Source organism: Pelodiscus sinensis, chromosome 3 (assembly GCF_052426305.1).
Source record: "Pelodiscus sinensis isolate ZL-2025 chromosome 3, ASM5242630v1, whole genome shotgun sequence".
Lineage (NCBI taxonomy): Eukaryota > Metazoa > Chordata > Testudines > Trionychidae > Pelodiscus > Pelodiscus sinensis.
In genome coordinates this window covers 21,056,966-21,079,059 of record NC_143054.1, presented here as the reverse complement: position 1 = coordinate 21,079,059, position 22,094 = coordinate 21,056,966, and the positions used below count along the sequence as shown (strand labels likewise).

General features: G+C 44.7%; 1 long non-coding RNA gene across 2 annotated transcripts in view; it reads right to left on the bottom strand.

Annotated features, from left to right (window-relative positions):
* The window catches only part of LOC112543789 (uncharacterized), a 69,265-nt gene that overhangs the window by 12,468 nt on the left and 34,703 nt on the right, over positions 1-22,094 (bottom strand). For both annotated transcript variants that reach the window (XR_012902490.2, XR_016349108.1), the window contains exons 2-3: positions 3,619-3,783; positions 2-2,313 (exon numbers count right to left, since the gene is read on the bottom strand). This is a non-coding gene — a long non-coding RNA (uncharacterized LOC112543789). The remainder of the gene's footprint in view (position 1; positions 2,314-3,618; positions 3,784-22,094) is intronic.

The following is a 22,094-nucleotide window of genomic DNA, read 5'->3' as shown; positions in this document are numbered from 1 at the left end:
CCTCCAAGAAAAGGGCCCCAAAGGTGGACTTTCCCACGCCAAACTGGTTGCCCACCGACTGGTAGCTGTCTGGGGTGGCAAGTTTCCAGATGGCGATTGTGACCCTCTTCTCCAGGGGGAATGGCGGGCCACCGGTGGGTCATGTCTCCGGAGGGCAGGGGCGAGCCAGGCACACAGCTCCAAAAAGGTGGCCTTCTGCATGCGGAAGTTTTGGAGTCACTGCTGGTCATCCCACCGCTCCACAACCAGCCAGGTCCCACCAGTCTGAACTGCTGTTGAGCCTCCAGAAACACCTCTCCACTGTGGGGTGCGGTTGCCAGAGTGTAGCTCCCACACCTAGGGAGAGCATCCCCAGAATGAGCTCAGGGTCAAGCACGGTCAGGACCAGGAAGGCAGCTGGCACACAGTGCTGCAAAAATTGCATCATGGTTGTGTGGAGCCATCACATGTCCAGGAGCAGCTCCGGCTCCATTGCACCAAGAGAAATGTGGCATCCAAAAAAGCAGGGCAACCACAGTATGCACTACAAGAGCTTTGCTGTCCCTTGAAGAGGTAGCAAGCATGCAGCAGAAGCAGAGAAATGGCTGTTCAAGGGGGTCCCTTTAAGTGCGTATCTCTGCAAGGCTCTGGCACCAGCACTCGGAAGCAACTGGTGACCTAAAGCCCTGGCTGAAGTGGTTCCGGGTGGCCTCTTATACAAGAGATCATCCAATCAGCCTGGATGCTCTTTTGGAAAAGCAGATCGCTTTTTCGATGCGCTTGTGTGTGCGGATGCTCTCTTTAGGAAGAGGTTTTTTCGGAAGATCTCTTCCGAAAAAAAGCTTCTTCCGAAAGCAGCCTGAAGTCTAGATGTGGAGAAAGGGAATAAAGGCTTTCATGATGCCTTAAACAGAGTCTAGATCATAAAATGTCCTTGTGTCAAATGAGATCCCTTCAAAAACTGACCCTAGACCATGAAGCAATGTGAGTGTATTACAGGGTGAACCTCTCTAGTCCACCACTCTCTGATCCAACAACAGCTGTGGTCCAGCATGATTTTAGTTAGTCAGATGTCCACTTATCATGGACGTGGCCAAGTTTCCCATGGTCCCATAAAGATTGGCAGTCCTGGCTCTCGTGTTCTGTGCTGTTAATTTAGCTCTAATTTACCCCTAAATGTCTTCTAAGAGCCCAATAAGCAGTGGAAGTGTGGGAAATGCTGCTACACAACATTGACCTCCCATGGTTTGGCATATTCTCTAGTTCAGCACAGGTGAGGTCCCAAGGGTTCCAGACTACAGAGGTTCAACGTGTACAAGCTCTCTCTCAAATTGACACGAAGTACAGTATATAGTGTAAGCTGTTCACACAATAGCTTTATGGCATCTGAATGCTAAGTGCAATATTTCCAAAAGAATTAGTTTGACTGTGCAATCTTGTTTACAGTGCTGGAGTCTGTTATGTCGCTAGACATGCAGACAGATAGTATATACATTGACATTACACAAAAAAAACCTATAGTTAAAGATGAATATCACCATTCGTTACAGCCCTTTTCAGTTATTCATAGCCTTCTGAAACAAACTGCTTCAGCTATCATTTTCTGTGCTAGAGCATAGTCCAGAAATTCAAATAAAAATCCCCCTCACTAAATACTTTCTCCATGAGTTTCAGTCACATATTCTATGAAACTCTAACTAGAAAAAAACAAGTCATTTTCTTTAAACTGTCTCCGTTTGTCAGCTGTCACAGAGATCTAAGGAGCAAGCCAAGCTTGAAGAATATATTTTAAAGGAAAAAGTGTATTTAAATTGTTCATTATAGCAAATGTAAAACTGAAACTTGCTACTTTGGACGAGACAAAAATAATATACCACATTGTTACTGTGAAGTCTGGAAACTGTACAGGTGAAACTGGCTTTGCAACAACATTGAGTATGCCCATGGCCTCATTCTGAGTTCTGGAATGTAAGCTCACAGAATGACATATTCAGAAATACTAGTATAAACATGGCACAAAATGTTTCAACTGTCCTCCACATTTTATATAAGTAATGTCCATTCTGTCAGATAGCTCTCTTACTTGTGTCGCCCTAACAAAAGTCATGAGAAGAGCAAGGAGAAGAGCCAAAATGAAATATAAAACATGCAGGAATGGGAGGATATGAAGTCAGAGATGTGGGTTGGAATAAGTCCATGAAGTGCTCTGAAACATTTTGAATTGGTTTCAGAGGTGAAAAGCCAGGCACTTAAGGATACTGGAGGATGCCAATGCTGTAGTCCTATTTTCCAGAGTGAGAGTCATTTTGCTGTAGAATTCTGGACCTCTGGAGGCTGAGAAGGAACATAAGCCAAATCAGAAACATGCAATGGGGAACACATTACACTTTCTCAATCTGGAGTTGTAACGGTTGACATACTATGCCATATGATGATGGCAGAGGAGAGGTTATATATTATTTGTACTAGGGAAACCTAAATCATCTGTATGGAAAAGCAACTAGTTTCTTAAACTTTACAGGACAGACTTTCAGAGACAGACCTCCAGTTTTGTGAGTGAAAATAATTATAGGCACAGATTTGCACCCTCTTTTATTTGTACTTGGAATTTAAGTTACTAGAGAGGTCTATGTGCAGGTGCAACCAGAGACTTGGGCATCTAAGTGACCTAAATCATTGCACAAAATATGGGGGCACCTGTGAATAAAATTGTTTGTATTTTTGACAAATATGGAGGCCAGGCTGAAATGCTGGTTCTATTTCTCATCTAGATAGGACTTTGCCCATTAGCTCACTGCTAATCAGACCTCTTGGCTGTGGCCTATTACCATTAAGCCAATGTTATTCCATCCTATAATTGCTCTCCACATGTGAAGTTGTTCCTAATAACTGTATATTGTGATTACTTTTCCCCTCAGCATATCAGGCAATCATTAAAGACCCAGGCACAAGTGAAACAATGGAATGTTACCATTTCTTTCTGATGCATTCACATGGATGCAGTCCAGTTGGCTATTCCCATTATTTTCAAGGCAGTGTATATTTACACGCTCAGTTCTGCTCCAATGTAAGCACCTCTACTCATTGGGAGAGTAGTGAGATGCTTTATTTACTTTTGCTGGATGAAGTGAATTCTGCCATGAAGTGACCTTCATTAACTACAGTGATTTATATAGCCAGAAGATTGACACGGCAACAATAGGCTGGTGATCACGGGAAACTGCCACATCAATCACTTCCCAGGACTAGTACAGAGGCAGAAAAGCAGGAGTAGCCATTTAAAAATAATTTCATGTTATAAACAGTGATGACATGAGTTAATTACAATGTTATAACCCACCCCTAATTGCATTTCAAAAGAGTTTTCCAAGAAAGAACCATGATCTTATGGAAAGAGAACTCAGCTTGGGAAACTACCCCACTTAGTTTGTTTTGTTCCTAATATTCAACAATCATCTCAACAATGTCTGTCTTTGTTTTTTTCAGGTGATCCTGATCATAATCTTGGGACTGATCCGATTCCCTTCAAATATTTCCAAAGTCTATCAATAATTACCCTTCATTGTAAGTAATCATCACAGTTTTTCATTTGGGTTTTTATTTTTTAAATTATTTCATGATGTGAAGGAGTTCACTCACCACAGGTGCCTGTGGGGATGGGTGTGGGCATAGTAGGCTCTCTTCTTTCCTGGCAACCCTGTCAACAGTCATTCTAGCTGTGCGATGGTCCACACCCTCTCATGACTTAACCATCCAGCCAGATCATGTTTTCATGTTCACCCCTTCCAAGGGTAAATAAGGAGCCTAGAAAAGAATAGCATTATAATCAGGCAGGAGGCCCTCCGTTAGGATGAGGTCTCAGATCTTAACTCTCATGGGCCTTTTCTTGTCTAGATTTCCCCATTATATGGGTACTTTTTCCATCTCCTGCCCTGTGTTGGAATTGGCAGGGGAACTTAGGTCCACCCTGTCCACTGGGTTCCAATCCAGAACCCCATGGTAGGCAGCAAAAGACCATTCTTCAAAAGGTGCTGTACTGCTGCTTCCCTGGATTGCTTCCTACCAGTCCCCTTCTATCAGAGGGCAAAGTGGCAACATTAAACAAAATAAAGACAGGCTAAGACTCAGACTTTCTCATTGTCCTCAGTCCTTGTTTCTAGTAGAGTCCCAATAACAGAGACCCCAGGGAGCTGGACTTTCTCTGTCTGAGAGCGTATAAGTCTATTCACCTCCACTGACAGCCTAATACGAGACCAGACCCTAAGACAGGGGCATGGGATGGGGAGGGGATTGGCAGGGGCCTGCCCAATGTAAAAGGGCTCGGGTGCCCTGACTGCCATCGCCAGCAGTGTAACAGGCTAAGGCAGGCTTCCTGTTCACCCTCACTCCATGTCACTCTCAGAAGCAGTCAACCCCCTTCCCTGAGGCCAGGTCTTTGCATACAGCTTCTGCCCTGAGTACTAACTCTGCAGCAACCATTGGCCAAGAACTGCAGCCACTGGGAGCTGCAGGGGTGATGTTCACATATGGAGACCTCCTGACTCCCCTCCCCCTTCCCCTGTCTAGAAGCTCCTGCCACAGGAGTGTGCTGGTCGCTTTTGTGATCTGCCTGAGGCAAGTACAGCTCCCTGACTGTCACTTTCACTCCAAGCCCCTGTCCACATCCTGCACACAAACCCGCCTGCCCCAGGCTCAGCCCAGAGCCCTCTCCACACCCAAACTCCCTCCAAGAGTCTGCATCCCCTTCTGTATCCCAAGTCCTTCCCCAGCCAGGTGAAAGTGAGTGGAGAGGGGAAAATCAAGCAATGGAGGGAGTGGTGATGGAGTGAGTCGGGGGAATCCTGGAGGTGTAGGACTCGGCCTTATAGAAGATTAGGATTGAAAGAGACCTCAGTAGACAATCTACTCCAGCCCCCTGCTTAATCATTCCAGCCAGATTTTTGTCAAGTCTCTCCTTAAAAATCTCCAAGGATGGAGATTCCACCTCCTTCCTAGGCAACCCTTTCCAGTGATTCACGACCTTCCTAGTGAAATAGTTTTTCCTAATATACAACCTAGACCTCCCACACTGCAACTTGAGACCATTGCTCCTTGCTCTATCATCTGCCATCACAGAGAATAGCTTGGCTCCATCCTCTTTGGACTCCCACCCCTTCAGGTAGTTAGCCTTCTTGGCAACAATAGCACTCTATTGCAACATATCCAGCTTCTCATCTACTATAATCCCCAGGTCTTTTTTGCACAACTGCTGCCTAGCCAGTCAGTCCCCAGCCTGTAGCAGTGCTTGGAATTCTTCCATCCCAAATGTAGGACTCTCCCTTGTCATTTTTGAACCCCATTAGATTTCTTTTAGCCCAGTTCTCCAGACCCTATCTCTACCCTCCAGTTCATCCACCTCTCCCCCCTGCTTAGTGTCACTTAATGAAGACACTGATCAAAACTAGCCTCTGGACTGGCTTTTTGAGTACTTTGCTTGATACTGGCTGTTGATTGCTACCCATTGAGCCTGATGATCAAGCCAGCTTTCTGTCCACCTTGCAGTCCATTTATCCAGGCCATACTTCTATAACTTGCTGGCATGAATACTATGGGAGACCATATCAAAAGCTTTGCTAAAGACAAGGTAGATCATGTCCACAGCTTTCCTCATATTCATGGAGCCAGTTATTTCATCATAGAGGGCAATTAGTTTGGCCAGGCATGACTTGCCTTTGGTGAATCCATGTTGGATGTTCCTGATCACCTTCCTCTCCTCCAAGTGTTTCAAAACTGACTCCTTGGTGACCTGCTCCATGATTTTTCCTGGGACTGAGGGGAGACTGACTGGTCTATAATTCCCTGAATTCTCCTCCTTTCCCTTTTTGAAGATGAGCATCAGATTTGTCTTTTTCCAGTCATCTAGACCTCTCCTAGTTGCCAAAAGTTTTCAAAATAGCTCTCCCATCACATCAGCCAACTCTCTCAGCACCCTTGGATGCATTAGATCCAGCCCTATGGACTTGTGCATGTCCAGCTTTTCTAACTAGTCTTTAACCTGTCCTTTCACTACCGAGGGCTGCTCAGTGCAGTAGTTTTAGAGCTGACTGTGCAAAGATCAAGGCAGAAGAAAGCATTGAGTAGCTCAACTTTTTCCACATCATCTGTCATTAGGTTGATTTCCCCATTCAGTAAGTCACACACTTTTCCTGACCCCTTCTTGTTGCAAACAGACCTGTAGAAACCCTTCACATTGCTTGCCAGCTGCAACTCCAGGTGTGCTTTGGCCTTCCTGGTTATACCCCGACTGCTTGAGCAATGTTTTTATACTCTTCCCTAGTCATTAGTCATCTGTCCAAGTTTCCACTTCTTGTAAGCTTCCTTTTTGCGTTTAAACTCACCAAAGAGTTCTCTGTTAAGCCAAGCAGATCACCTGCCCTATTTGCTATTAGGGTTGCCAGATGGTTGAAACAAAAATACCGAACACCCTTTAAGAGTGAGTGCAGGGATAGGAACAGGGGAGTGGTTGAGCACTAAGACCCTAGATCTTTTGGCAGGCAGCCATTTTGTGCCAGCAGCCTTGGGGAACCAGATAAGCATGGGGGCTGGGGTCAGGAGGCTGGGAGTGTCAGGGGCCAGGGAGGGCTCAGGGGTGGGAGGGAGGAGGCCAGGCGCTGAGTGTTTGTAGGGTTGCCAGGTGCCCAGCATTTTCTCCTCCTGGCCGGGGAAAAATTCAGAGAATACCAGACATCTCAGGTGTCAGGTATTCTCTGAATTTTTTTTTATCGGACAGGAGGCAAAAATACTGGACTGTCCGGGTGAATACCGGACACCTGGCAACCCTATTTGCTATTTTTTCTGAACACTGGGACAGGGACTTGGCCCTAGGGCAGAGGTAAGGCTGGGGTCTTTGGGTTTGTGCTCTTAGATCATTAGTAATCTTACCAGGCAAGCATGTGGAAGCCCTATCTGTGTCAGAAGAGCATGCCTAGCACTGCAGCTTGCTTGGCAACAGCCAGTAAAGTCACAGCACAGCCCAAATGTCAGGCAGACAGCTTCCACAGAGGTGCAGGGTGCGCACATGAGGGCCCATTGACTATTCTGCCTCAGGGCCCAGAATTGCTGTTGATGGGCCTGTAATAGACTGTTCTGTTCTCTTTTTAAGCTTCTCCTCCAGCAGATACAGGCTTTGCAGGTATGGTGGGATGGGGCTGTTTGAATTCAAAGTAACTCTAACATCTACCTATCCGGCACAGGGCTTTTGCACCCTGTCACACATGACCATTAGCTTTCCTTCACATTTATCCTATATGGCTCATCTGAAACTCATAGTGCAGAATGAAAGTAAGAGTTCAATATTGTTCTAACTGAACCAGGGTCATTTAGGTCACTTATTTCGGAAAGACTGTTTAAACGTGATATTCAGTTTCGGCAGACATTGGTGAAATCACTACTGCAATAACATGTCTATCACTAGTGCGTAAGCTTTACAATGGATGTTAGTAACTGGGAAGAGACTGAAAAAACTACACCTCGCAATGAGAAATTTAAGCAGTTCAGTGTATTTAGTCATAGGCAACAATCATAGTGTATAAAGAAATTACAACATGGCTGATGACAGTGAACTATCTTGGCTGAAAGTCCAAGATAGAAAAACTTAGACTGGAAATAAAAACACTAGTGAGAGAGAGAGAAATTAATAATTTGACCAGATTTCAAAGGAAAGTGATAAATTCATCATTACTCAAAGTTTTTAAACAGAGATAGGATATCTTTTTAAGGGTACGTCCAGACAGTGGTGCTATTTCAAGATAAGTCCAGTATCCTGAAATAGCATTTTCCACATCTTAGCCACAAGCCCATTATTTCTAAATATATTTGAAATAATGGGCTTGCTATTCTGATGTCCCAGGAAATCTTGTTCCATGAGGATTAAGGGACTAGTCAGAATAGTAGTCTATTTTGAAATTTGGCACTGTGCAGATAATAAGCTACGGAATTTGCATAGCTTATTTCAAGCTATTTTGGACATACACTAAGAAAGAGATGCTCTATTAATTCAATGACAAGTCACTGGGCTTTAGAGCAACCACTTAGGGTACATCTACACTACAGAGGAAGATTGAAGCTGCCACACAATTAGTTTAGCTGAAGTTGCATATCTTAATTTAACTTTGTCCTGTAGTGTAGATAGACCCATTGAGTAGAAGAATTCTCTCAACTACAGAATAATAGGTAGAATTGTATTATGCAGGAGGTTAGCAGACCTGAGTAGCTCCTTTTGGCCCTAAAATCTATGAATGCATCTGCCATTATCATCATTATCAAGTTGTTTTTTTAAAGTATTGTTTTGGCTGTGGTATATATCTTGTATTTTTATTATAAATTAATAATGCTTACATTTCACAGAGGAAAACAAAAACAGAAAACGTTATGCATGTATAAGCAGCAGAATTAATGTGTCAGCATCAATCTGTGCTTTGGGAATTTTCTAACTTCCGAGTTGAAATTCCAGGCTAGGTATTCCACTAATTAATTATAGGATTTCTTGCATTTCAATTGTAATCGTTTTTAATCAAAATAAAATTATGAAGTTATTTTTCTTGGGGCACTTATAAGTTCCAGTTGGTAGAAGTTATAAATTTTCCTGTACATGTTTATATTAAAAGGCCCATTAGCCCTAACAGAGCTATTTGTAATTTAGCTATCCATAGCTGACTTGGCACATTTCTTGATATGGAAATATTCAACCTGTGGAGCTTGCAGTCTCCACTGGCTTCAGAAGAAAAAAAAAAGCATAAGTTCTTTGAACTGGAGGTGATACTTGTTGATCTTATATGCTCAGATGGTTTTCCAAATGAAATTGGGCATCCTTAAGTAAGTCGCCCCAAACAGATGCATTTCCCTACACAAACTCCAAAAAAAGAGCCCCACCCCACACACAGGAATAATCTAAGGCTCATATCTGAAGCTGCTACATTTAAACATTCATAATTTCTAAACTACAGTGTCAATTTCTCTAAAATTTACAAATTTATCTTGTAAGCCTTTTGGATCCATAATTATTTTTTACCTGCCTGCACGATACTTAGCACAACAACAAATTCTCTCTTCCCTTTCTTCCCACTTAGAATATTTAAAGTATTTGCCAAAAAAAAAAAAAAAAACTCTGACACACAAAACTGTTCAGTTTTCAGCTAAAAGGTTTTGGTTTTCAAATAAAAATTGCAATTTTAATAGAAAAACACTTCTCACAATTTTGTCAGAAACACAATTTTCTTCAAAAAAGTGGATAGAAAAATTTCAACCAGCCATGCCTACCACATGAAGGATACTATAACTGTAATATATAAATAAGTAGACAGAAAAAATTAGCCCTACTGATCAGTGACATGCCAGAGAAAAAGAGTAAATCTTTCATTTGAAGCATGGCAGACTCAGATTGTGTTGGTCTGCCAAGAGAAGGGATGTCTATGGTATATGTTTGGTCTCATTCTCCCCCGGGTATGTCTACACTAGGAAATAATTTCAAAATGGCTAAAATCAAAATAACTCCCAAAATAACAAAATCAAAGTAGTGCGTCCACACTATTGGGGAGTATTGAAATAGCTCAGAATTATTTTGAAATAGCATGTCCACACTGATTGGATCCTGCTTCAGATTTAGAGCACCCAGAAGCCCTCTGGGTAGAGCACCAGGAGAGCAGACGCTTCCTGTGGCTGCTTCGTCAGGCAAGCTGAGACATGTGCTTTCAGGGACTCTCCTCTCTACAGCCACATCTTACACTCTACTCCTCCACTGCCTACCTCCTCGTAGGACACCAAACCAATGCAATGTGCGCTGGTTGCCCTTACAGATGCCACAGCACTGATAACATGGAGCTGGAGCTACTGCAAAGCAGTGCCAGACTCACGAGCCTCGTGCTGTGCTTCATTGTGCAGTTCGTTCAGACTGATCACATGCTGCTACAGCAAGTGGAGGACCACTTCACCCAGGTCCTGGCGCTCCTGCAAATACCCCTAAACCCTCAAGGACACCATCAAATGCCGCTTCTGGCAGAGGGAGACCAGTTCTGACTAGTGGGACCGCATCGTCATGCTGCGATGGGACAACCAGCAGTGGCTCCGGAACTTCCGCATGCACAAGGCCACCTTCCTGGAGCTCTGCACATGGTTCACCTCTGCCCCTGACAGGACACCCAACGGCATCCTGCCAACCTCTGCAGAAGTGTGTTGCAATTGCCCTGTAGAAGCTCGCCATGCCAGACTGCTTCTGCTCCGTCGGGAACCAGTTTGGTGTGGGGAAATCCACAGTCGGGGCCGTGCTCCTGCAGGTAGCCAAAGCCACTAGCAACATGGTGCTATGGAGGTTCATCACTCTGGGCAATGTCAACACCATCATCAATGGCTTTTCCTCCCACCCCCATGGGCTTCCCCAAATGTGGGGAGGGGGCATAGACGGCACTCACATCCCTGTCCTAGTCCCGACCACTGTGCCTTGGACTATATACACAAGAAGGGGTACTTTTTGATGGTGCTGCAGGCTGTGGTGGATCAGAAGGGCCTGTTCATGGATATCAAGGTTGCCTGGTCAGGGAAAGCACACGATGCCTGCATCTTCCAGAACTGCTGTCTGTTCCAGAAGATGCATGCCGGCACTTTTTTCCCCCAACCGCACCATCAGAGTTGGGGATGTGGACATGCCCATCTGCATCCTGGACAATGCAGCCTACCCCTTGCTCCCCTGGCTGATGAAGCCCTACACAGGCAGCCTGGACCCCACCAGACTGAGCAGGTGCCACATGGTCACAGAATGTGCACTTGGCCACTTGAAGAGGAGGTTCAGGAGTCTTCTCATCTGCCTGGACCTCAGTGACTGAAACATCCCCTTCATGGTGGTGGCTTGCTATGTTTTCCACAACCTATGCAAAAGCAAGGGGAAGACTTTCCCTCCTGGGTGTGGGGCAGAGGCTGAACAGCTGGCCGAGGAGGTGGCTGGTGGCCCACTCCATGCACGAGGCTATGCGCTGCATCACCAAGGTGAGGGAGAAGCACATGGCTTCATACTGGCTCAACAGGCGGTCCCAGATGGCTTTCCACTGCTCCCAGTCAGCCCAGTGCTCCTCCCGGTCAGCAGCCCGCTCCTGGCACTTGTCATCAAGCTCCCAAACGAGGGACTGGAGGCAGGCCACCTGCTCCTGCAGCAGGTCCTTGTGGGTTCTCTTCCTCCAGTGGATCCCACGGAATTGTGCCGACATGTGGGAGGTGGGGGATACTCCTAACTCGCAGCTGACCCAGCTGTGAAGATACAAGGTCAGTCATCCTAGGAGACACTGTGTATGAAGCCTAGTCCTAATCGCTGAGCCAACTCTGAAGGGCCTGGTTCAGCCAATGGCTATGTGCTTTGAGCAAGGCCATCTGTTGCCTAGACAACGGGTACTTTCCAGAGGAGGCACGGACAGACCAGCAGTGCATCGCTACAACCACGGCCCGGGAACACGCAGGCATTGGAAAGTGCTGGCCTGGTCAAGGGTCCATGTGTCTCTTCTAGACCAGGCTAGCGGCCATCCAGCCATAGGCATCGATCCTGAAGATTGGTCTTCTTGCTCCAGATCTCAGTGAGGTCCAGAATCTCTGCATCAGTCCAGACTGGTGCTCACTTGAGTCACTGGTCAGGGATAGCTGAGGGTGCTACAGAAGTGCTGGCAGCCGTTGGGAGCTCAGAGGGATGGTGCAGTGTGGCATGGGGCTGGCGAGGCTCTCCTTGGGCTACAAGCCCTTCTCCTGAAGCCTGCTGCTTTAAAAAATCCGCAGGAGAAGGGGAGCAGTGGAACTGGTAGTTGTGGCCAGAGTGCCCACAAGTGCAGCCAAGAGAGGCCTCTGGTGGCCAATTATTTTGTAATAGCAACAGCTGAGCATCCACACTAATGCGATTTAGAAATAATTTCAAAACAAGCATTATTCCTCATGGAAAGGATTTTGAAATAACGGGCTTGGTAGTGTGGACGCTCTGCTTGTTATTTCAAAATAAGGGACGTTATTTTGAAATATCTCCTTAGTGTAGACCAGGGCTCTGTGGACTGCATCTTTGAAACTTCTAAGAACTCTGCAGGGATGTAGGCACATCAGCTATTGTGTTCACAGAATTCCTGCTGTCTGTATACAGAAACTCAGAACACACACATACATACACACACTTCTCTCATGGTAGTTTTATATTTGCTCTTCATCTTAATCTAAAAATCAGAGACACAAGGTGGGTTGAAGAACTCACTTTTATTAGACCAACTTCTGTTGGTGAGAAGACGAGCTGCTGAGCTTACACGAGGAGGAGCTTGTGTAAGAAGTTGGGCCACTGAAATACAGTACTTCACCCACCTTGTCTCTCTAATACCCAGGGATCAGCACAGCTACAACACCATTGCATATCTAAAATCGAACTCATTAAGACTCACAAGTGTGCCATTGCTCATTGTGCATGGAAAAAAAACACAAGAATTCAAAATTGTAGGCATTTTCCATTGCAAAAGTTTTACCACAGTTGTTCCTGGAGCTAACAAGAACACCTACCTGGTCCAATGTTTATTACATGTGCTGCAGGACCAAAATACAATCTAAAAGCTAAGAGTAACCCACAGTAAGGACAGAATTAAAGTAAGTCCCTCTATGCAAGTTTCCAACCTCTATTTCTAATTATCTTGCTTTGGTTAATTTGTGTCAGAATTCATCTTGTTTATTTTGTGGTCAGTTTTCCACTTCAATCAACATTGCATGAATACCTCCTTTATGCAGCAAATTATCTAGTGATGGTGCATTATATTTTCAGACCAAAGCATTTATAATCATAATTTTACTCCTATTAAACCTGATACAGGTTGCTACATGATCCTTTCCTCCACATAACAAAAGTCCTAGTAACTGAACAGGGTTAGGAAGTTTCTAGGACAGCAGTTCTTTGTGATACTTCACACATTTTACCTACCTCTGTAAGTAATACCATAAGCACAGATTAAGTGTGCCCTAATGTGCAAGTATGTAAATGTCACCTGCTAGAAATGTCTTTATAGTCACATTTGTAGGCCAGCCTGGTTACTACTTCTGAAACAGGACAAAAGCAGGTGCCAATATTGACTGGCACATTATTCCAGTCTCCAGCTGTCTAAAAAAGGGAAGCACTGTTAGATCTCATTTGATAAGACAAGTTGTGTTGCAGTTGGCTAAAAACAAGGGGAGGGGAGGAATTAGGCTGTGCCACTCATTTGATTAAAAGTAAATAACAATGCCAATGAAAACCCAGCTCTCTTTCTATGGTTAATCATTGAGTACAATTTATCCTGAAATGATGTGTGAAATCTGGCAATTACTGTGCCTAGAGACAGCAGGCCTGGCCTCACGTATTTCATGTGACATAAAACGTGCAAAACTCCCCCATCCCTATCTGAACCTAAGCCCCACCTGTCAGTCCTGCAAAGTTGAAGCTGTGGCACTGAGATGGGTAAGTATATGCAGGGCTCTTAGTAGAGATAGGTAGAGCCCTGCAAATCTGCAGATATTCGCTTTATATTCGTGGGTACCTGCATCCATGGATGTGAATGTGGATCTCCATGGCTCTTTTTTGTGGATATGGATGCAGATGCGGATGCTAATTTTGTATCTAGAACCCTGCAAATTTGTGGCTATTCACTTTATATGCATAGGTATCCACATCCACAAGTGTGGATGAGAATATCTGTGACTTATTGTTGTAGATACAGATGGGGATACAGATACAATTTGTGTATCCAGCAAGGCTCTAGAGATATGTCCTATATGCCACCAAGGCAGAGGAATCAAATCTTGTTTTCGTGCATGCTTCTCTTTGGGTTCCTGTGCTATTCGGTGATCACTCTCGGTCTCCTTCCAATTTCATTCCCACTTCCCATGAGTGTTCACTACAGGACCCTCTTCTTACCCCTAGGCTTTTCTCTCTCCACATGACCCTACTGGCCCCTTACAGCCACCACCTCTCTCTGCAAATTTTCTCAAATCTCTTTCCACTACTGATTGTCCTTCAGGCAATGAAGTCCAGGTCCCAACTAGCAGATCAGTAACTGCCATGGACTTGATTTTGAAAAGGCTGCTTCTCTTTTCCATACCTTTCAGACTGGCAAAGTCATAGGCAATATGATCTTTGTTTCTGGGCTAGTAGGAGTCTTACTGTGCTCCCTCCCAAGCCTCAGGAAGGGCCAAGGCAGAGCATTCTGTTAGGTAATGCAGCTGATCAGTGGTGGAAAATTCCAGCCACTCCCTGTGAACATGTTGGATTGCAGAGGGCTCTTAAGTCTCGCAGACTAAAACATATCAAGATCCAATGCTGGAAATTCAAGATAGACAGATTAGACAAAAAATGCAAGCACCAATTGGTAATAGTGAGCATAATTATTTATTTGGACAACTTAGCAAGGGAGGCAGCGGAGTCCTCCTCACTAGAAGTCTTTACATCAGAGTGAGAGGGCTTTTTTAAAAGATATGCTTGTGCTCAAGCAGATGCCCTGGGTTTGTGCTTGACAGAACCCTTTACGTTCTCTGGCCTACATTATGAAGTAGGGCAGATTGAAAGATGAGAACGGTTCTTTCTTGCCTTAGACTCTGAGGCTGTGTCCAGACTCAGGGGTTTTTTCGAAAAAAAGTAGCCTTTTTTCGAAAAAACTTCACCTGCGTCTAGACTGCAGCCGCGTTCTTTCGAAATTAAATCGAAAGAATGCGGCTTTTCTTTCGACGGTGGTAAACCTAATTCCACGAGGAAGAACGCCTTCTTTCGAAAGTGCTCTTTCGAAAGAAGGCGTTCTTGAAAGCAAACAGGCTTTTTAGAAAGAGAGCATCCAGACTCACTGGGTGCTTTCTTTCGAAAAAGCGGCTTGCTTTTTCGAAATTCCGCGTGCAGTCTAGACGCTCTCTTTCGAAAGAGGCTTGCAGTCTAGACATAGCCTGAGAATGGATGAGTGGGAGCCTAGAGAGGGAAAATTGTTATGCATTGGAAAAATTAGAGAGATGGCCTGAGGAAAGGATGAAAAGGGACAGGGGGACCTGAGGAGGAGAAAAAAATGGAGGAAATGGTGGGCTGAAATCAAGCAAAAGAAGCCCCAAGGATAGATGAGATTTAATGGAGAAGGAAAAAGATAAAGTGATGTCTCCCCACCCCCCGTGTCTATGCTTGATATGCAGGGGACATAAAAGCCACTTGTAACTGGTTGGGAGATGATTCCCCTAGCCTATTCAGTGCCTTTGCTATCTGTAGACTTCCCTAACCCATCTCTTCCCAAGCCCTATGTTAGCAGGAGTGCTGGGGGGAGGTGAAAGCAGTCAGGGGTGCAGGCAGCCCTGCAAACTGCTCCAATTACACCAGAGGAGCCAGTTCAGCCCCATACAAGAATCCTCTGAGTAAAAGTGGCCTAAAGGTGCCATCCATCTGCACCTGTGCATGCCACACTTTCCTGGCAGCACAGAGTGAGGAGGTCTGAAACAGGAAGAAGAGAGCCCTAGAGAACTGCTAAAAGGGTGTAAGATACAATTTAGCACAGTTTTCCCCCCTGACCTTTTTTGAATCATGCCCCATTTTAGTTTCCTTGTTTCTTTTTGGCGTGGGTTTGTTTGTTTTGCTTGGAGCCCTCCCATGTCCTGACAGAGTGCAAAAGTGCCATTTCTGATTTTGATTGGGTGGGGCAACTTTCAGTGGAGGCCTGGAGGCTATGGGATTTTTTTGTAGGTTAAAATTAAAATAAGTCTATTTAGGGACCACTTCTTGTGATTTTTTCTGTACCAGCAGAGCCCACCACCTGCAATCACCTACACATACCCTGGAACCAACAATGTCCCAACCATCATACTCACCCACACATCACTTGTCAGTGCTCCTCCATTCTCTATGCTTGTCCAAGACAGCTGGCTGCACCCCCCACGCCTCCCCAAACAAATATGAACATTATCATGTTCCTATTATGCCTCTGGCATTTAGGGCAGTGATGAAGCTCTTCCAAGCCTGTCTGTTTCTTGCAAGACTTTCAATGGTTCCTCAGCTGAGCCCCAGGTTTTTCAGCTCGACTTCCACAGCTCTTCACCATGTTCTCAGATGGCCTTGTTTTTGGATGCTTCCAGTATCCATCTTCTTGCTACTCTGGTGATGGAATCAGTTTTCATCTGAAGCACTTGGCCAATCCATCTCCAGTGCCTTCTAGCAATGCCTCTTGCCTGCACTGTGACAATAAATCTTGATTTAAGATTGTTCTGGGCCAAAAGATACAGAGCATTTTTCTGAGGTAGGTTGTATGGAATGAAGACAGTTTGGACTCATCATACTTTCTCATTCCCCAGCATTCTGCACCATGTTGAAATTACGCAGCTCTGATCAGTCTGAGGTTTGGTTTTGGTGTTGTATTTTGATGCTTTCCAGACTGTATTAAGCTCCTGAAGATGTTCCTGGCTTTATTGCTTTTGTTCCAGATGTTCTGGCTTGTTCCGCCCACCCTGGCTGATGGTGCTGCACAAGTATGTGAATGTTTCTACACTGGTGAAACGTAACCCTCTATCCATATGGGAGACAGTGAGGCAATATTAAAGGTCATGATATCTGTCTTACTGTGGTTGATTTGCAGTCTGATTTGCAAATCAATTTTTTTTTCTTGTATACGGTGTTGGGTGTGTTATAGGAGAGCAAAACCATCTGAGAAGGCAAGATCTTCAAGGGGTGAGAAGGGTGTACATTTAATGTCTCTTGCAATGTCTTCTGTTGTACACTGCATTACCCAGGCAATGGCAGTGTCAAAAAAGATTACAGACATGACACACTCCAATGTACTCCTGTTTTGACTTCAAAACTGAGCTCACTGCGATCAATGCATGTAAAGTTGAAATAGAAGTTTTTGATGATGTTGATTATATGGAGATGGATTCCATATAGCAAAATCTATGGGCAGAGATGGGGAGGAGTGGCAGCATAGAGAAGTACCTGCTGGCTTCAGGCTAGAGAGCTGAAGCTAACAGCCAGGGAGGATAGCAATGGACAAGCTTACTCATCGCTGTCTCCACACCCGACAGCTGGCCCCTGGGAATAGCAAGAGGGGCAGGTAAAGTGAGAGATGCTCCCTTGATCAAAATGCTCTCAGCAGAGAGGCTATAGGGAAGGGTTCTCCATCTGGAAGGGTTCCTATCCATGCTGGAAAGGGATAACAAGTGGAGTTCCTCAAGGGTCTGTTTTGGGACCCGTACTATTCAATATCTTCATCAATGATGTAGATATTGGGATAGAGAGTACTCTTATTAAGTTTGCAGATGATACCAAACTGGGTGGGGTTGCAACTTCTTTGGAGGATAGGGACATAATTCAAAATGACCTTAGCAAGTTAGAGAAATGGTCAGCGGTAAACAGGATGAGGTTTAATAAGGAGAAATGCAGAGTGCTCCACTTAGGAAGGAACAATCAGTTCCATACATACAAGATGGGAAGCGACTGTCTAGGAAGGAGCATGGCGGAAAGGGATCTAGGGGTCATAGTGGACCACAAGTTGAATATGAGTCAACAGTGTGATGCTGTTGCAAAAAAAGCAAATATGATTCTAGGTTGTATCAACAGGTGTGTTGTAAGCAAAACTCGTGAAGTCATTCTGCCGCTCTATTCTGCACTAGTTAGGCCTCAGCTGGAGTACTGTGTCCAGTTCTGGGCGCCACATTTCAAGAAAGATGTGGAGAAATTGGAAAGGGTACAGAGAAGAGCGACAAGAATGATTAAAGGTTTAGAGAACATGACCTATGAAGCCAGGCTTCATGAACTGGGCTTGTTTAGTTTGGAAAAAAGAAGATTAAGGGGGGACATGATAGCGGTTTTCAAATATCTAAAAGGGTGTCACAAGGAGGAAGGCGAAAATTTGTTCCTCTTGGTTTCTGAGGACAGGACAAGGAGTAATGGGCTTAAAGTGCAGCAGGGGAGGTTTAGATTGGACATTAGGAAAAAATTCCTAACTGTCAGGGTGGTCAAATATTGGAATAAATTGCCAAGGGAGGTGGTGGAATCTCCCTCTCTGGAGATATTTAAGAACAGGTTAGATAGACATCTGTCAGGGATGGTGTAGACTGAGCTTGATCCTGCCTTGAGGGCGGGGGGCTGGACTCGATGACCTCTCGAGGTCCCTTCCAGTCCTATTATTCTATGATTCTATGATTCTATGATCTCTCAGCCTGTGGACCATCCCTGGCTGCAGCAATTGTGCAATCTGGCCTGAAACTCTCAGCGGCGTGGGGGGGGGGCGGGTAGCAGTTCCCAAGCTCCTCCCCTTCCTGCCCCGAGACTCCCAGGAGGCCGTGGGAGTTACCAGCCCCCGAGCTCCACCCCTTCCTGCCATCATTCTGCCCTCTCCCCCATGGCACCTTATCCCCAAGATATGGCTTTAGGGATCACCAATGTGCTCTGCTTCCCCCATAGCTCCTGCCACCACAGGGAGTGTGTGTGGAAGAGCACATGCACTACCACTATGCATATCAGGTCCCCCAATCTGTCCCGGGGATCCCTGAAGCTGTAGCCTCAGGGACGGGGTTCCAAGAGGGGACAGTGCGGGGTCAGTGGTGGGAAGGGGTGGGATTGGAGCTAGTAATAGACATTTCCCCCACACACACCATGGCCTGCTCAATTGCTCTGGCTGGGGATAGTCTGTGGGCCAGGAGTTTCATACCCCTGTTGTAGGGGATTCCTGTTGAGAAAAGTTGGGTTTCCCTGCAGTTGGAAAGACTGGGTTGGCTGGCTTGGAAGAGGGAAAGAAGAGAACCAATAAGAAACCTAGATGTGATGGAAGACACCCAAGTGTGGTAGGGAAGGACTCCCACCAGCCTCTCTGCTGGGATTGCCCACTGGGAAGAGTGTGGGGGGGCGGGTCTAAGAACTGTAGACATTGCATGTGGAAGTGTTTGGGACTTTTGCTGGGGAGTATTTGACTCCTGTTTTGGCAATAAACAATGCTGATGTATAAGAGAATAAACTTGTATGGAGTTACTGGGGTTACCTTAGAGGGGAAACTCCGGTATGTGCCCTGCCATGGCTGTCTGAGGAGGCCATCATCAGGCAGTCACACCTTCTTGAACACCTTCCTGTTTTTTTCTCTGTATGCTATTCTAAAGGCAAGACAGTGTAAGTATGAACATCAGTATCCAAGAGTTCAAAAGAAAGAGCAAGCCAGCAACAAATTATGGGGGAGAAAGTACATTCTGTAGTAGTAAATAACTGAAGTGTTTATGACACAGAATGATAAGGCAAAAGGCACAACTCATATCAATGCACCCAGGCAATATCACTCTTTTGCTATTACTTGGCCAACACTAGTTGGTTCCAGTCCAGCATCCTCCCCTGAAATTCAAACTGTCAGAATAAATTAAATGAGAAATCTCAGTCGCCAGCTACAGAGTTCAAGAGTTAAAATATAAGTCTTAGCCTTACTACAGCTGTCAATGCAAAGGTGTCCTCAAGCTAATACACCTCTGTCCTTCATAGAGGACATTTACTTTGAAGGCCCAACATCGTGCTCCTCACTAAAGCAAAATTATCATTGGCTACTTTGGGGGATTTGTCTGCCTAGAGAAGTCAGGTTTGTGGACTTTGTCCTTTCTTTGTGCTCAATGAATGAACCGCCAGTTATTTTGTGGTAGACTCAATTACCTCAATCTGTTTAGTTCATGGGGTGACATGATTACAGTCTGTAAGAACCTGACCATGGGGAACAAACATTTAACAACTAGTTCTTGGGTCTAGCAGAGAAAGACATAACATGTTCCAATGGCAGGATACTGAAGCTAGACAAACTCACATTGGAAATAGGGTGTAAATTTTTAAACAGTAAGAAGAATAAAACATTGAAACAACTTACCCACAGACACATGGTAGATTCTGCTTCGGACAATGTTTAAATAAATATTGGATGTCTTTCTAAAAAGATATGAGTTCGGATTATTCTGGGGAAGTTCTATGGCCTGTGTTATACAAGAGGTCAGACTAGGTGATCGCAATCTGTGAATGTTCAGTACAAGTTGCAGCCCTTAAAATTCTGGATGGATCCAAAAGATACAAAGGCAAAATAAGGAAAAAAATGTTCCAAAGATTTTTCTGGACAACAGCCAGTCACCAGTGGAACTGGAGGAAACCCTATCATATGAGTCATTTAAAAAACAGGACCAGTCTGGACAAAGCACTGGAAAAATATACCATAAGGAACAATTTTGTATTGGCAGGGGAACAAACAAGTCTGATTTTGTAGGTCTTTTCCATCTCTATTTTCTATGGGCTTCATCTGCAACAGATCTTACAGGATCAGGCATATAGCATGTAAGATTGCTTTAAAGCGAAATTAATAGAAGTTTTATCTAGAGCTACAATGGATTAGATCTACTATTTGATTTACTATTTGATTTCATTCATTATGTACCCAAACATCTCAAAGTTAATAAGATCACATCTGAAAGGCCTATGAGCAACCACCTCTGCTTTGTACTACATAGAGACTCAAGCCTCAATATCCACATCTAATATTCAGCAGTGAAAAGCCTGTTTTGATCGAGGGCTTGGGTTCAAGTTATTAGAGAGACAAGATTCAGCTGCGAAGCTCAGATCTGGATTCAGACTACTACAGAGTCTGTTCACATCCAGGAATTTGGTCTGTGAGGTTATCTAGTCAGAACATACTGGCAGCATGTGTGTTCAATAGTAAAGTCATTCCGTAACTATGGGATGTGCTTAGCAACCCAGCCTAGAAGAAAAACAAATACACCAAAGGATGCGAGCTACAAACAGTGATACGAGGTTTTGGCAAAGGAGAAAGGTGAGAAAGATATTGAGTTATCTTCCTAATCATCATCAGATTAAGAGAAGGGGAGAGGAATTACTAAACACAGTTCTAACTCTTCCCTCGCTTTGTAACTCATACTCAACTCTGTGCATGTAACCTTCACTGGAAAGGCACGTTTGGGCCTTTATATATAGGTATACTTAAAACAGCAGTATGCTAAATGGCTAGAGAAGGGGGACAAGGAGACAGGAGATCTAAGCTAGATTCCTGACTCTTAACAGTCACTGCATATACTTCAGAAGAGCCCCTTAGCCTCAGTATCCCAGTTTCCTCTTGTGAAGAAAGAGGGTAACAGCATTCACCTTGGCACAGCTCCTTTAGATTCTCAGCTAGAAGCACAAAATACTAGTGTTACAAAGGAGGGAAGGAGAGAGTTGCTGAGATGGTGCAAGTGGGTTTAAAGTCAGAGTAATGGGATGAAACTAATCAACGGGACATTTAGGCTGAATAGCAGGAAACACTAAATAATGAAGCCCATTAGACTGTGGAATAGATTCCCAGAGGGAAGTGCTGGCTGCCCCTTCCCTTGTCTCATTTCAAATAAGACTAGTCAAAGCACTAGAAAATAATACTGTGGGGAACAGTCGCGGGCTGTGCTTTGGGGAGCAGGAGGGAATGGGCCGGGTGACCTAACAGGTCTTTCCATCCCCAAATTCTATTAATTTATTATTGGCTGTTGCAGAATATGATGTAACCGGCAGCCTTCAGTGATTGGCAAACCAAAGGAAGGTCAGAAATAATTTTTTGGATGCCTTGAACCAAATGAATGTCCCAAGCGCTGACCACATTCATTCGGCATGTTTAGCCACCTGGCAGTCCCACTGCAGCCAACCTAAATATTTCATATGAATTTGAAATGAAATAGCAAACAACCATCATTCTCAGAAATGTTAATTTTTTCTAGGATTTCTTTTTGCAGACAATCTAAAAACAAGTGATCGAGCCGGGGCACTTGCTGAGGTAGTTCCAGATCCAGCAGATTCCAGTGAAAGCTGCGTGGCAACTGATGGCCTCCAACAGCAGTTCCACTATGCATTAACACGGGGGGATTCTTTTGTTGGAGTCTGCTACTATCTTAGGATTCCCCTAGAATGGCAGATTGCTCCTGATCTGATGCAGTGAGATGCATTACAAACGTAGCCTAATTTATTTCTAGCCAATTCCCTGTTTGTGGAGATATATCGGCCCAAGCTGCTCAGGTTTCTCACACTTTTCTGTCTGCGCCTCATTCAATGGACTCCTTTCAAATGAAACCAACAGACAAGAGCAGATGAATCA